The sequence below is a fragment of the Candoia aspera genome, chromosome 4 (genome assembly GCF_035149785.1).
Source record: "Candoia aspera isolate rCanAsp1 chromosome 4, rCanAsp1.hap2, whole genome shotgun sequence".
In the NCBI taxonomy this organism is placed as follows: domain Eukaryota; kingdom Metazoa; phylum Chordata; class Lepidosauria; order Squamata; family Boidae; genus Candoia; species Candoia aspera.
The window spans coordinates 65,945,541-65,959,156 of record NC_086156.1 but is presented as its reverse complement, the minus strand read 5'-3'; positions in this window follow the sequence as shown (position 1 = coordinate 65,959,156).

The following is a 13,616-nucleotide window of genomic DNA, read 5'->3' as shown; positions in this document are numbered from 1 at the left end:
CCATGAGTTCTAGTCCTGCCTTAGGCATGAAAATTGGCTGGGTGACTTTGGGCCAGTCTTTCTCTCAGCCCTAGGAAGGAGGCAATGGCAAACCACTTCTGAAAACTGCAGGAACTAGTCCAGGCAGTCAGCAAGAATTAGACATGATTGAATGGCAGAAAAAAAAAATCTGGCAGAGCTAGGAGGTGCAAGTACATGCAGGAAGTAATTGAAGTTTTTAGCTCTTCAAGGTAGGCCAGGTCAGGAAATAGACATCCCAAGAACTACAGGTAGTCCTCGCTTAACTACCACAATTGGGACCATTAAGTCATTAAGCAAATCAACCTGATTTTATGACCTTTTTTGCAGCAGTTGTGAAGCAAATCATCATGGGCATTAAGCAAACTGAGAGACAAGAAATTGGATATATGGGCAAGGGATATAGAGGGACACAGGAGGATGAGTCATCTGACTCAGAATCTGTGTATCAATGTATGTGTAGAAAGCAAGGGGGCATATGTGGAGCAGGGCATATGTGATTGACCAATGAATGACCTGAACTTTGCCAGGCTAGAGAGGGGAATAGATAAGGATGTTTATTAGAAAAATAGATTAGGATGCCTACCAGATAAGAGGGATGCTGTTTGCCAGCTGGACAGGAAGCCCCCAGGAAATCACAGGGGTTAGGAGTTTACGTTAAGCAGGTGTATGCCTTAATCAAATAAGTGCTATCCATAATCGGGTTAAGAGTTCATGCTAAGCAAATGGAGGATGTATGGCATGAGGTAACCACTTTAATAACTCTTGAAACTTGTATAAAAGAAGCTGCTTGTCTCATGTTCAGGGCTTCTCTCTTCTGTTGCGGAGAGGAAGTCCTCCTTTATATAGACGTCTAAATAAATGAGTTTGATTCTCTGGCTCTGTGTGGTGATTGGCTTATTGCACCGGGCAAATGGACAAAACTGATTTGTGGCCAACAAAATGGTTTGGTCATTAAGCAAATCATGCAGTTCCCCAATGATTTTGCTTGCCAAAAGCCAGCCAGGAAAGTCGAAAATGGCAATCACATGACCACGGGACACTGCGACGGTCATAAATGCAAACCAGTTGCCAAGCACCCAAATCATGATCATGTGACTGCAGGGAGACGGCAATGGTTGTAAGTGTGAGGACCAGGTGTAAGTCATTTTTTCCAGCACTGTTGTAAGTCTGAACCATCACTAAACGAATGGTTGTTAAACGAGGACTACCTGTACTGGAACTCTATTGCTGTTGGGTATAATAACAATCTTAAAAACCTGCTACCATATCAAATCAAAGTGGGGTTATTTGGAGTCTCTTTCTTATGCTTCCTCATATAATGGGATAAGCTGTTGTGTACTTTCTCCTTTATTATCTCTTAATAGTTCTAACAGTTTTTGTATTGCTTCACCAATGTTATTTCTGCAAACGTCTATAGAAGTTGAGGATAAATAAGCTATTTGCATTTCCCTGGGAAGTATGAGAGTACAGAATTCAAATTTTGCCCCAGGTTACTTACATAGCCCTACCCTCTGTCATAGGTTGGGGGTCAGAACAGAAAGCAAATTACTGAGTCCTGCTCTACTCAAGGCTCATTATATTTAAGATATCATGCCTTCAGGTTCTACTGGCAAGAGATGCGGCAATTGTTGACTGTGGTGGTAGAGCATGTATGGCATTTTTAGGGATGGTTGCTGAAAGGATGGTGGGTGCTCACATGCAGAGGGCCCTGGATGAAGCAGATTATCTTGACCCTTTTTAGTCTGTTCAGGCTGAGCTATACTGTAAGGATGGCACTGGTCACACTTGTGGATAGGATCAGGATGGGTCCCCTTGGATCTTTCAGTGGCCCTTGATAACATTGACTATGGTATCTGTTGGTATTTGCTTATTCTGCTTGGGAGCGAGTCACAGAGACTCCAGGTATCCATGGTAACAAATAGTTTTCTTAAGTGTTTGGCAGAGTCAAAAGGTCAGGCCTCATTTGGTTAACAAGGTTTAAGTGTTCAATGACCTTATTTGGGAAACTGAAACCATCCTCTGCTTCCTTGCCTGATTTGCATTTAAATAAACCAGCTCTGCCAGTTCCTTGCCTCCTTTGCTTGCTTGCTTCTCGTTTGCAGCCTCTTTTTCTGCTCAGCACACTTGTGTGTGTGTGTGTACTTGTAATATGCTTTTTTGTATTTAAGGATTTTGCCCATCCAGGGCTCTGGATGAGAAACTGTTTATGTTCTATGCTTTGTTTGAATACAATTATTTTTGTAGAAATGCCTGGTGTCTTCTTTCTGATCTCAGGGGCCAAACACTTTCCAGCACTCTGCACAAACTCCAACAGTATCCTTCTGGTCTGGCTCTGGGGGTTGGGAAGGGGGACACTATTTTGTAGTAGTTAACGTCCTTCCTTTGTGGCTGTTTCCAGTCAGTGTTGATGGGGGAGAGATATAAAGCCGCTGGGTGAGGTCATTTAGCAGCATGGGTTGCAGTATCATCAGTATGCAGATGATACTCAGTTTACTGTACATGTCTACCCCATGCCGGGCAGGTGATTGCCAAGTGCCTGGCGGTGCCTGGTTGGGGAGAAAAAGTTTTAACAGGTGCTAAGGCAGCTGTAGCAGCAATGGCTTTTGTAAAGGGTTTATCATCTGAACTGCAGCATCTGCAGATCAGGAGGTGGCCATGTAGAGCTTATGGCAGAAAACATCTGAAGGGAAACAGGTGTCATTAGGTCCTGACTGCAAAAGTTACCTGTACCTGTCCCTTTTGAGTGCCAGCTGCTTGCATATTATTGGGGGAGCTTGCTTTAATGATGAGCATGTGGAAATGTGCAATCTGTTTCTTGAGGGGAGGGTGCACTATTAGAATGCTTTACTTGTGGTTCTTTTTCTTTGTCTGGGCAATGCAATCCGCCAACCACAATTGCGCTCTTGTATCAATTTGTTCGTATTCATGTTTTGTCTTGGACAGTTGCCAGAAATCTATCATGACAAAGCAAGAGCCATGTTCTTCATAACTCCAATATAACCGGGCCACATTTCCCAGGGGACTATGCATCAGTAGGAGCACAGATCTCAAAATATTATCAGCCAAAAGCCATATCTTGAAAAAAATATGACTTCTCCTCCAAATTACTTTCTAAGAAAGCTAATAAAGAAAGGCAGTGGGAGCTCAGCAAGCTGTTCTCTCCAGTCACTTTCCTCTTTTCTCCAGTTCTGGAAGAAAGACAGGTTTCTGTTATTCAGATGGCCAGCTTTTCAGCTGGCATTTGTGATTGCCATGTTTTCAAGAGCAGCTTTCTTATTTCTTTTCCTGTTGGTTAGTTTTCCTAAATGTTTGGGAAGATTAAGAGCAATTAAAATTAGTTGGAGAGAGAGATATCAAGAAATAAACTTTAGGGAAGGGAGATCTCAGCAAGAGATTTAGCAAAAATACCACTGCAGAGATTTTCCAATAGCAAAGGAATTCTGTTTGTGCAAACATAGGCTTTGCATTTTGGAGCACTAAAGAATTACAGCTTAATTGTGCACTGAGATGATTCTGGAATATTCACCACTTAAGAAATGTTACCATGTGGCAGCCTTTTTGTGGGAGTCTGTAAATTATCATGATTCTATGCTTTATGTTTTCCCCATTCATATTTACTCTGGATGGGTTTAGTAACACTGACCACACACAGCTGTTCCTAGATCCTGAAGGGCATTTGGGGATTGATTAACCATCTGTTCATTCTGACTCTCACAGCTGACAGATAACAACAGGAGGAAATTTGTCCTAAATAAGCTTAGAAAAATGTGAGCAGCACATATTTCCCATAAGCTGCTGTGATTGGTGTTCCTGATGTCACTATTTGTAATAAAATTTGGATTCACTTTGAAATTTGTGAAGTTCTTTGTACAACATCAAATCACCAGAGGGGGACAAAAATAGAAGGAGTCAAGTTATAAAAATACACCTATTCCATTAACTAATTAAGCACACATATTCAATTCAGTTTATTTGGGTTTATCTCTTGTTTACCAACCCATTTTTTTCATTCTTTATTGATTTCATCTGCCATTTTTTTAATTTCAATTTTAATTCAGTTAGTATTGTATTGCATGTTAACATCCACATTGTAAATAACCTTGAAAGTATTTCACAGAAAGCATATTATAAATACTTTTTAAAAAGTGGGATATTCTTTGGTCTTAATTTGTGGATTAGTTTCTGATTTGATATCACAAAATAAAACCAGGTTTAAGAAGCTTAAGCTGTTGCTTTAAACAGGAGCTTATCTAACCATTATTTACTAGAACACACCAGAGTTTGATGCTTGATCTTTGCATGTTCCAAAATGAACTAACTTGATCCACTTCTCCAGTTAAGATGTTCAGAATTTAATTATACAATAACCCTGTTCTGGTGTTGTTTCTTTGGAGCATTCCAGTTAAGCTTTCCCCTACTCATCTTCACTCAAATGACAGTGGCTGCTATAGATCCCCACACCTTCAGCAACAAAAGCTAGCACCCTGTTATTGCAAGGTCTTCACTCCTGTAGAAGCCAACAGGGAAGCAGATGTACTCAAGGAAGCTTCCCTGTTACAGCATTACACACTCAACTTTGTCTCCAGCAGGTGATGTCACTGAAATGGAGGGGGATTACCTGTACTTACTGTCGGAAACTCTGGATAACAAACATCTGAGTAGGGCTACTGGCTTGGCACTTTAAAAAATAGCTTAGAAATGTGCATTCAAAGATATACTTAAAACAATTCATGCCAAGTTAACTGATGGAATTGGGATGACTGATAATCAGCGAACAGTGATGCCATGCTTGATCTTTCATTCCAGCATAGTGGTGGAGAGACCAAGTGAAGCAATGATAGATTTTCATATCTTGTCTCTATATAGTCGGCTTGGTCCAGTTGGCTGTGAAGGAATAATTTTCCTGGACACAGAGATGGGTTTTCTGAGCTTGTGAAGGACTGTGGGAGGGAGGGGGCACACTGAATTAATTTTCATAATTGGGGGAAGCGTATGATACTTTTAAAAAAGTTTATACGATGAAATATTATTTCATTAACTTATAATACTAAAGATCTCAAATTACTTTGTATATTTGATTGCATTGTTTTTTTTTAATCCTGTTTTATAGAACAAAGCCTCAGAGCTCAACCCAGATGATACACAAGCATACAAATGAAGAGGGAAAGCACACATGCTTCTGGGCCATTGGGAGGAGGCTGCTGAGGACCTTGCGTCAGTCTGTATTTGGACTATGATGAAGATACCAATGCCTTGCTCAAGGAAGTACAACCCAAAGCCCTGAAGATGATTGAACATCACACCAAATATAAAAGAAAGCATACACTGAAGAAGATCCATAAGTTCCAGGATAACACTAGACTGGATCAAAAGAATCTTGGAAGAACAAGAGAAGGCAGAGAGGGAGGAAAATACTTGGCAGTGGATGGCCTGAATTTTTCAGAGGTATTTGGACTTTTTTATGGCAATTACACATCCAAGGATTATCTTGGCATGGTCTGGACCTGGAATCCAGACAATATCTCCAAATACCAAGACAATCATAAGATAAATCATTAGAACAAAAGCTTCAGGAAGAAAAGAAAGAAGGCAAAACCTGAGAGGCTACTCAATGATACCAAAGCAAGAATGACACAAGAAAGAAAAAAACTTGATGGAGCATCTTAAGTTGCTGGCAGTATAGCTGGCACAACGCAATGACATGGTGAAAAGTTTAGAAAAGCAAAAAGAGGAAGTTGTTTTGGAAAGAGACCATCTCAAGACAACAGGAGAGGAAATGGAACAGCAGGTTCAAAACAAAGCTCTTCACTGAGAAATTCCTGTGAAGAAAATGAGAACCTCAAATCCCAGAACACAGAACTGCAGCAAATCTAGCAGAAATTAGAAAAAAAGTAGAGAGAGTTAGATGTATCTAAATTGTTTTTAGAACGAGAAGTCGCCCAATTAAGAGCCTCTGAGAAACAGCTCCAGAGCCAGACAGATGATGCCATGGTATCTGTGGATGAAAAGGAGAAGATGCTTCAGAAAAAAAAAACAAGCCATTGGAAACTTGCAAAATGCTACAAGACAGAACCAACTTCTAGATGAAAAACTGAACACTCTGCAAGCTGATTACCAAGAACTGAAACAAGTGAAAAAAGGACTGAAGAATCCTTAAGTGTACTTCAAGCAGAGCTCCAGAATACCAAAGAACATGACCTGAAGATAGAAAAGAATCTGTCCTCTTCAAGGCAGGGTGAAGAATCTCTGACATTACAGCTCACACAGAATATTGAGGCATTAGAAGGCCTGGAGAGCCAGTGCAGTCAGCTTCGAGAACAAGCTGAGCGGTATAGAATTAAAGTTGAAACCTTGAGGCAGACAAGGCAAACCTTGAGAAAAATGGCCTTCATCAAGCAAAAATAATTGAATCTCTTACTTCTAAAAAGACTTCTGTAGAGAAAGCCCAGTTGGAACTGATACCATGTCAAGAGAGAGAAGCTAAAGATTTGATATTAAGACTGGCTGTTTCAGAGGAACAGCTGAATATCAATGGGGCAGAGATATCTAGGCTCCAGAAGGAAATTATAGAATTTCAGGCCAAGCTTCAGCAGATAGCTGCAGAGAAAGAAGGGTAAATTGGATGTCACAGAGACTGTTTTAAGTGAGCAAAAATTACCATCTCAGCCGCTGAAAGAGCAAAGTGAAACACTCAACAGAAACCATGTGCTACAATGTGGAGTCCTTGGTGCTCTGTGAGCCTTCCTGTTTTCTTGCAGACATTTCATTGCTAGACTAGGCAACATCTTCAATGCGAAAAGGGAGTGGGGTTGCTCTCTGTTTATATACAGTGGCTTGCCCTACTTGTGTTGGTGGGGGTGTTGTTCTCTCCTTGGGAGTTCCTTGATTGGGCTGTTGTTTGCTGCTTGGTTGATTGACTGAGTTAATAGTTCCTTGATTAAGCTATAATGTACTGTTTGATGGTTCATCTGGTGTTAATCCTGGTGTTACTCTTTGCATATCTGGGTGTTGATTGCTGGCGAGGAGGTGTACTGGTCTTTTGGCTTTTCTATTGTCCCTTTTGAATGGTATGTAAATGTTGTTTACCTCTATGTGTCTGTTGATGGCTGCTTTGTCTGAGTGCCAAGCTTCCAGGAATTCCCTAGCTTTTTTGGATTTGGCTTGGTCTAGGATGCCCACAATTTCCCAGCTGAAAGTATGGTTGAGTCTGTCCATGTGTTGTGAGATTAAGGAGTTTTCATTGTGTCTTCTGACTGCTAGTTGGTGTTTGTGGATGCACTCTGCTAGTTGTCTGCCTGTCTGTCCTACATAGTGGCTCTTACAGTCCTTACACTGTATGTTGTAGATAACTCCTCTTTTTTCTTCTTGGGCTATTGACTCTTTTGGTTTGCTTAAGATGTTCCGAAGGCTTTGGCTGGTTTGTGTGCTATGGTGATGCCAGGTGGTTGTAACAGTCTGTTGGAAGTTTCTTTTTCTTTTTTTCAACACTCCTGGTGTCTGCAGTTTTCACAGCAAGATTTCAGAAGTGCTTTGCCCTTGCCTTCTTGCTAGGGCTGAGAGAGAGAGACTGACCCAAGGCCATTCACCTGGCTTCATGCCTAAGGCAGAACTAGAACTTATGTTCTCCCAGTTTCTAGCATGGTGCTTGAACCACTACACCAAACTTGGTCTCAAAATATTTATAACTTTTTTTTAATAATACAGGATTATTTTTAAGGAGATTTGCTGGCCCAGTAACCAACACTTTCTGCTTCAGCTATAGAAGTATCCCTGATTTGAGAAGGCTATACAGTTTTCAAAGGTTTCAGAACCATTTTGTAAGCTGCTATAATTTCAGTGGTTAGTGATTTAGGACCTTTTGTTGATTAGTTCATTATGCTCAACAGCACTGTGAATTATCCACTCTCTGGAAGCTTCTGGCTCAATCCTCCTTTCTATTCTGATAGTTTCAAAGTTTATTTCACCATCTTCACTGACATTTCCACCGTCCATCCCCACTCCCCCAAGGCTGATTTAATAAAGATCTCCTCACTTCTGGGACTAAACTGGAGCAGCATAGTCACATGGCTTTGGTCTTCTTCTGAGCCACTTTGAGCCTTCTTCTGCAGACTATGTGCCACAAAAGCAGGCTGAGAGGAACTTTCTTTAGAGAACTTTCAGGAGATACTTGAAAGTATTCTAAAATGCTGCTGAAGCTATCTGGTTCCAGTACAGAGTGGTGAGAATCCCACAGTGGGCTTTGGAGGCAGTCAGTCCAAAGCCCCATAAGACTCTCAGACTTTTTTGGGCAGTTTTGGGGGAAGGCAACCATAGTGCAAGTTTATCTATGTAGTTGCTAAGAATTGACACCAACTTGATAGCACATAATCAATCAACCAACTCTAAGTGCAGAGGAGGTAAGAAAGGATTAGTAAAATGTTGGGGCCTTATTTGCTACTTGCTTGCTCCTCACCTGGTGCTGAATCCCCCAATGAGTCCCAGGAGAGGTGAGGAAATGGTGCTGGTCACACATCTGTTTCAGTTTTTCTAGTATGACTGTCCAAAACTCCTGGCCAGTGTGACCCAAACCAGTGGTAATGGCCACCTGACTCATTCAGAACCCATTTCTGGCCAGCATCTGAGAGGAGCTTTGGTCAGTCAGTGTTGGTGGAACCAGGTGGGCAGTGTTATAGGTTTGGCCCAAACAACTTCATGTTATTGTTTTCTGAGCTTTGGGAGACAGCAAACAACTTGGTAGCAGTGATAGTTAAACTAACAGGCAAATTACCTGGGGATGGAATATATGGTCTGAAGCTGGATACATGCCAAGGTCATGCACTGCTGCATGGAATTGGAAAGCAATTCATTAGGATCAGATCAAACAGAGACTGGAGAATAGCAATTAGGGATAAAAATGTTAACTGCCATGCAGTAAATCACATTTGACTCAGCAATCTAGTATGTCACTGAAAGGCTGAGATGATGTGGAAAGGAATGTTGATGGACTCTGCTGGAAAAGGATAAACATCTATTAGCACAAGATGTTAACCCAATATATGTGAAAGCAAGAACCATCTCCTCCTAGCTAAATTCCCATGCAACAGGCAGCACTGTACACTCACCTTACCCAGGATTCACAGGCCATGGACTTTGGCTACCAGGTATGGAAAATCAGGCAGGCGGCAAGCCATCCCTTCCTGTGCAGTTCTCCACTGGTTCTTCCAGCCAGGGCAGCTCTGTTGGGTGCTACAAGAAAGCGCTACTGAAACCAGTCAGTCTGGAGCAGGGTTTCTCAGCCAGGGTTCCATGGAAACCTAGGGTTCTGTGAGAAGTCACAAGGGGTTCCCTGGGAGATCACAATTAATTTTAAGAAATATTTCAAATCTGGGCAACTTCACATTAAAGAGGTAAGTTTCATTCTTTATTTTTAGTTTAAGAACACTGTCAATGCATATATACAGGCCTCTGCATGAAACAAATATAATATTTTTGTTACTTCTGGCCTATATTTGAGCCTGAATGTGCAGGTGTTCCCCAAGGCCTGAAAAATATTTCAAGGGTTCCCCCAGGGTCAAAAGGTTGAGAAAGGCTGGTCTGGAGCCTCTTCAGTGAGTGCTGAAGTACTTACAACTTGAGAATTTTTGGTGATGCTGTGTAGACAATCTTGCAGAAGCTGGCCAATTTGGAAGACTTCTCTCCCTCTCCCTCTCCCTCTCCCTCTCCCTCTCCCTCGCCTGCCTGCCTGCCTCTATCTGCCATGACAGAGCAGAGAATCTTTGCCAAATGATGTGGGGATTTCAGGCTTGGGAGCTGTGACAACTGCATGAGATAGTCAGCAGCTTGCATATGTCAAAGCCACCCACTGTGGAGGCTCCTCCCAAGCCCTTTTTCATCCCTGCTGAAATCCTGGAGCCACCCATTTCTGAAGGTATGCATTCCAGCACGGTGCGGGTGGGGAGACTTAGAGGAACGTCTCCTGCAGCCCTTGCCTGAAAGAGTTTGACACCACCCCGACTGCACTGTTGAGGCAAATTAGGTGGTTTCACCACTTTGGCAAAGGAAACCAGGTCACCTGCATGCATGGCCCAAATTGCTTTGTTAAACTGACTCTTGCTTGCTTTACAGAAGCCCACTGCCCCAGATACTGCAATATAGTTTAGACTCATAATTAATCTTCCCATGCTAGCAAAGAGAATATAGTGGAAATAACATATTTTTTTAAAAAATGAAAAAGATTATAATAGCTATATATTAGCGTATTTGGAGAGCTGAATAAGCATTCCATTGTAAGTATACAATATTTATTTTAATACAAACAAAATAAAACAGTGGAATATGTTTTCATACTGGGCAACATGATAGGGAATGACCATATACTTACTTAATTAAAGTAATGTAATTGCTTTATACAATTTATTTGTTTGGCAAAGGGTATCCATGATGACTAAAATATTTTAAGTCGTATATGGAGGGGTTTATTATGTTTTTAAAAACAGCGTGAAAGATCTAAATAAAGAGGAGCAAAGTCTGCCCGAGTGGAATTGGAAATGGGGTGTATATATAAATCAAGCCCGAGCTCCAGCTTCTTATCTCTCGCTCGGCTCTCCATAAATAATTTCTTCAAGGCAGCCTTCACACAAGAGAATATTTAGAGTGGCCCTTCCAGTGAAGTAAATGATGCTGTTGTGCTGCTTGCAATGGGAGGAGGGAGAGGCACAATGCAAACCTCCCGCCTGCCAGCCATTTTACTGCCAGAAAGGTATGCAGGGTTATAGAATCGCTCCAGGTGCAGAACCTAACAAACAAATCTAGCTGGGTAAAAAGGGCTGTTTGACGATTCTATTCTTTACTTAGGCTGGAAGATACATTTTATTAAAATATCTATTTATGGATGGAGCTTTTTTAAGCTTTGGAAGGCATTAGAGACATGGGGAAAGCAACTAGGCCACCTCTGAAGCATTCTGTCGAGTCCCAAATTTATTTTTGAGTCCCTTCAAGTCAGATTTGATTCCTAGTGTTCTTGGCAATATTTTCTGAAATGGTTTGCCATTGTCTTCTTCGTAGGGCTGAGAGAAAATGACTGGCCCAAAGTCACCCAGCTGGCTTTGTGTCTAAGGCAGGACTAGAACTCACAGTCTCCCAGTTTCTAGCCTGTGCCTTTAACCACTACATCAGACTGGTTGTCAGTGGTTTTAATTATGAAAAGAAAGGTTACCAATATTCTTTTTTAAATTAAAATTATTTAATTTATCTTCTCAGCAAGCTAAGTGATACCATATTTAATTTTTTAAACAATTATTATTTTATGGAGGGATGGAGAGTATAGCAGCACAACCTGTCTTAAAGGTTTGTATATATATGTAAAAATATGGAAAAATGTTTCATATTTCTAAATATAATATGGTAGTCAATGCCTCTTTGGATCTGTATTTTTTTTAAGTGGAAATGAATTGTTAATCATGCTCTGTTTTACTTTTCATACTTTCTGAATAAAGATAATTATTAAATAATTCCAAAGAAATAAATCTGGGATAGTAGAAAAACTTACTGGTAATTTTTTTATTAATTGATCCCAAAGCAATTGATGTGGTTACTTGAAAGATTTTACTTTTAGATTCTGATTTGGAATTAAACTGTACAAAAAACAGCTAAGATATGCAGTATTTACAGTACTACGAGAATGATATTTGAGCCTGATATTTGAAAATATGATATATTGCTTTTAAGAATGAATAACATATTTTAAATGATTAGGATGTGGCTGTTTAGGAAAGATTTATGAAAATCTTTCCTAAATAAAAAGATTTATTTTATCACACTGGAATATTTTCTAGCTGTCATTCAACTATTGCATACCATACTTTATTATGAATTGAGATTGATTGATTGATTGATTATGTGCCATCAAGTCATTATCGACTCTTAGCGACCACATAGATAGATGATCTCCAGGATGACCTGACCACAACCTGGTCCTTCAGGTCTCCCAATAGCATGCCCACTTGTCAGTAATCAAGTCCATCCACATTGCTGTTGGTCATCTTTTTTCCTTTCCTTCCATCTTTCCCAACATTATGGACATCTCAAGAGAGCTGGGTCTTCTCATAATATGTCCAAACTATAATAACTTCAGCCTGATCATTTGTGCTTAAAATTCAAACTCTGGATTGATTAGTTCTATGTTCCATTTACTGTATTTGTTTCCTTGGCTATCCATGGTACTCTCAACAGTCTTCTCCAACACCAATGTTCAAAGAGCATCAATACTCTTTCTGTCCTGCTCCTTCAAAGCCTAAATTTTGCTTGCATGGAAAAACATTGTCTGAACAATTCTAATCTTTGTAGGTATGGAGATGTCATGGCATCTGAATATCTTTTCCAAGGCCTTCACTGCTACCCCACCAAATGCTAGTCTGCAGCATATTTTTTGACTGCCTCCTTTACTGTTGATAGTTGATCCTAAAAGGCAGAAGCTATCTACCACTTCAGTATCTTCTTTGTTAATTCTAATGCTGGTTTCTGTAACTGTTTTCATTAGCTTGATTTTCTTTATATTTAATCTTAGTCCCATTTTTCCACTGTGCCCCTTGACGCTTGTTATTGGAACTTTCAGATTTTCAGCTATCAAAGTAGTGTCCTTAGCATGTTTCCTGCTTCCATCTGCACCATGGTTCACCATGGTTCAACATATTAAAAAAAATCCATTCACCATTTAAAGAATAGACAAGTACATAACCAGCACACTCCTGCAGAGCTAAGATGCACCAACCTCTCCAGTACCATCTATAAGCAGACTTGGACAAGATACACAGCAAATATTTATTAAACAAATTATAATCACAACAAAGTATCAGTACAAATTCTTTATCCTGGGAATATATTAATTTCTAAACAGTTGTTAATTTTTATAAGCATCATATTTTTTAAAAATTATGAAAATATAGATCCTTTTATATCTGGACTGCTGATATTTATCCAACTTTTTTCTGTTTGTTTGACATATTCAAAAGATGAAATGTATCGCTCGCATCTAGAAATACTGTGTTATACCCTTCATCATTTTAACTCAAATCTCTGATGTATGTTTTGGGAGGTTTTTTTCTGCCTTTGAGTCAGTCTTATCTCCTGGCAACTGCCCGGACAAGTCCCTGCAGTTCTCTTTGCAAGATTTTTGGAAATGATTTCCTAGTGCCTCCTTCCTAGGGCTGAGAGAAAGTGACCAATCCAAAGTCACCCAGCTGGCTTTGTGCCTAAGGTTGGACTAGAACTCACTGCCTCCTGGTTTCTAGCCTGGGTGCCTGAACCACTTCACCAAACTAGTTTTCATGTATGTATCGAGTCTAAGCAAAACTTTGAAAGGGTTCTCACTTTGATTAAAGTGACAGCACCTTATCAAACCTGTTTCATGAAGCACTGAACTCTCCTAATTTTTAAAAAACAAAGTGCCCAGGATCCTTTAATCACTTCATATGATTTATCAGACCAGGCCTGCACAGCATACAGCTCATGGGCTGCAAGTGGCCCCCCAAACAGTCTTGTGTGGCCTACTGGCATTTTTTAAAAGTCAGTAAATTTACCACTGCTGCTGCCCTGAAAGATGCATTGCCGAATGGCTC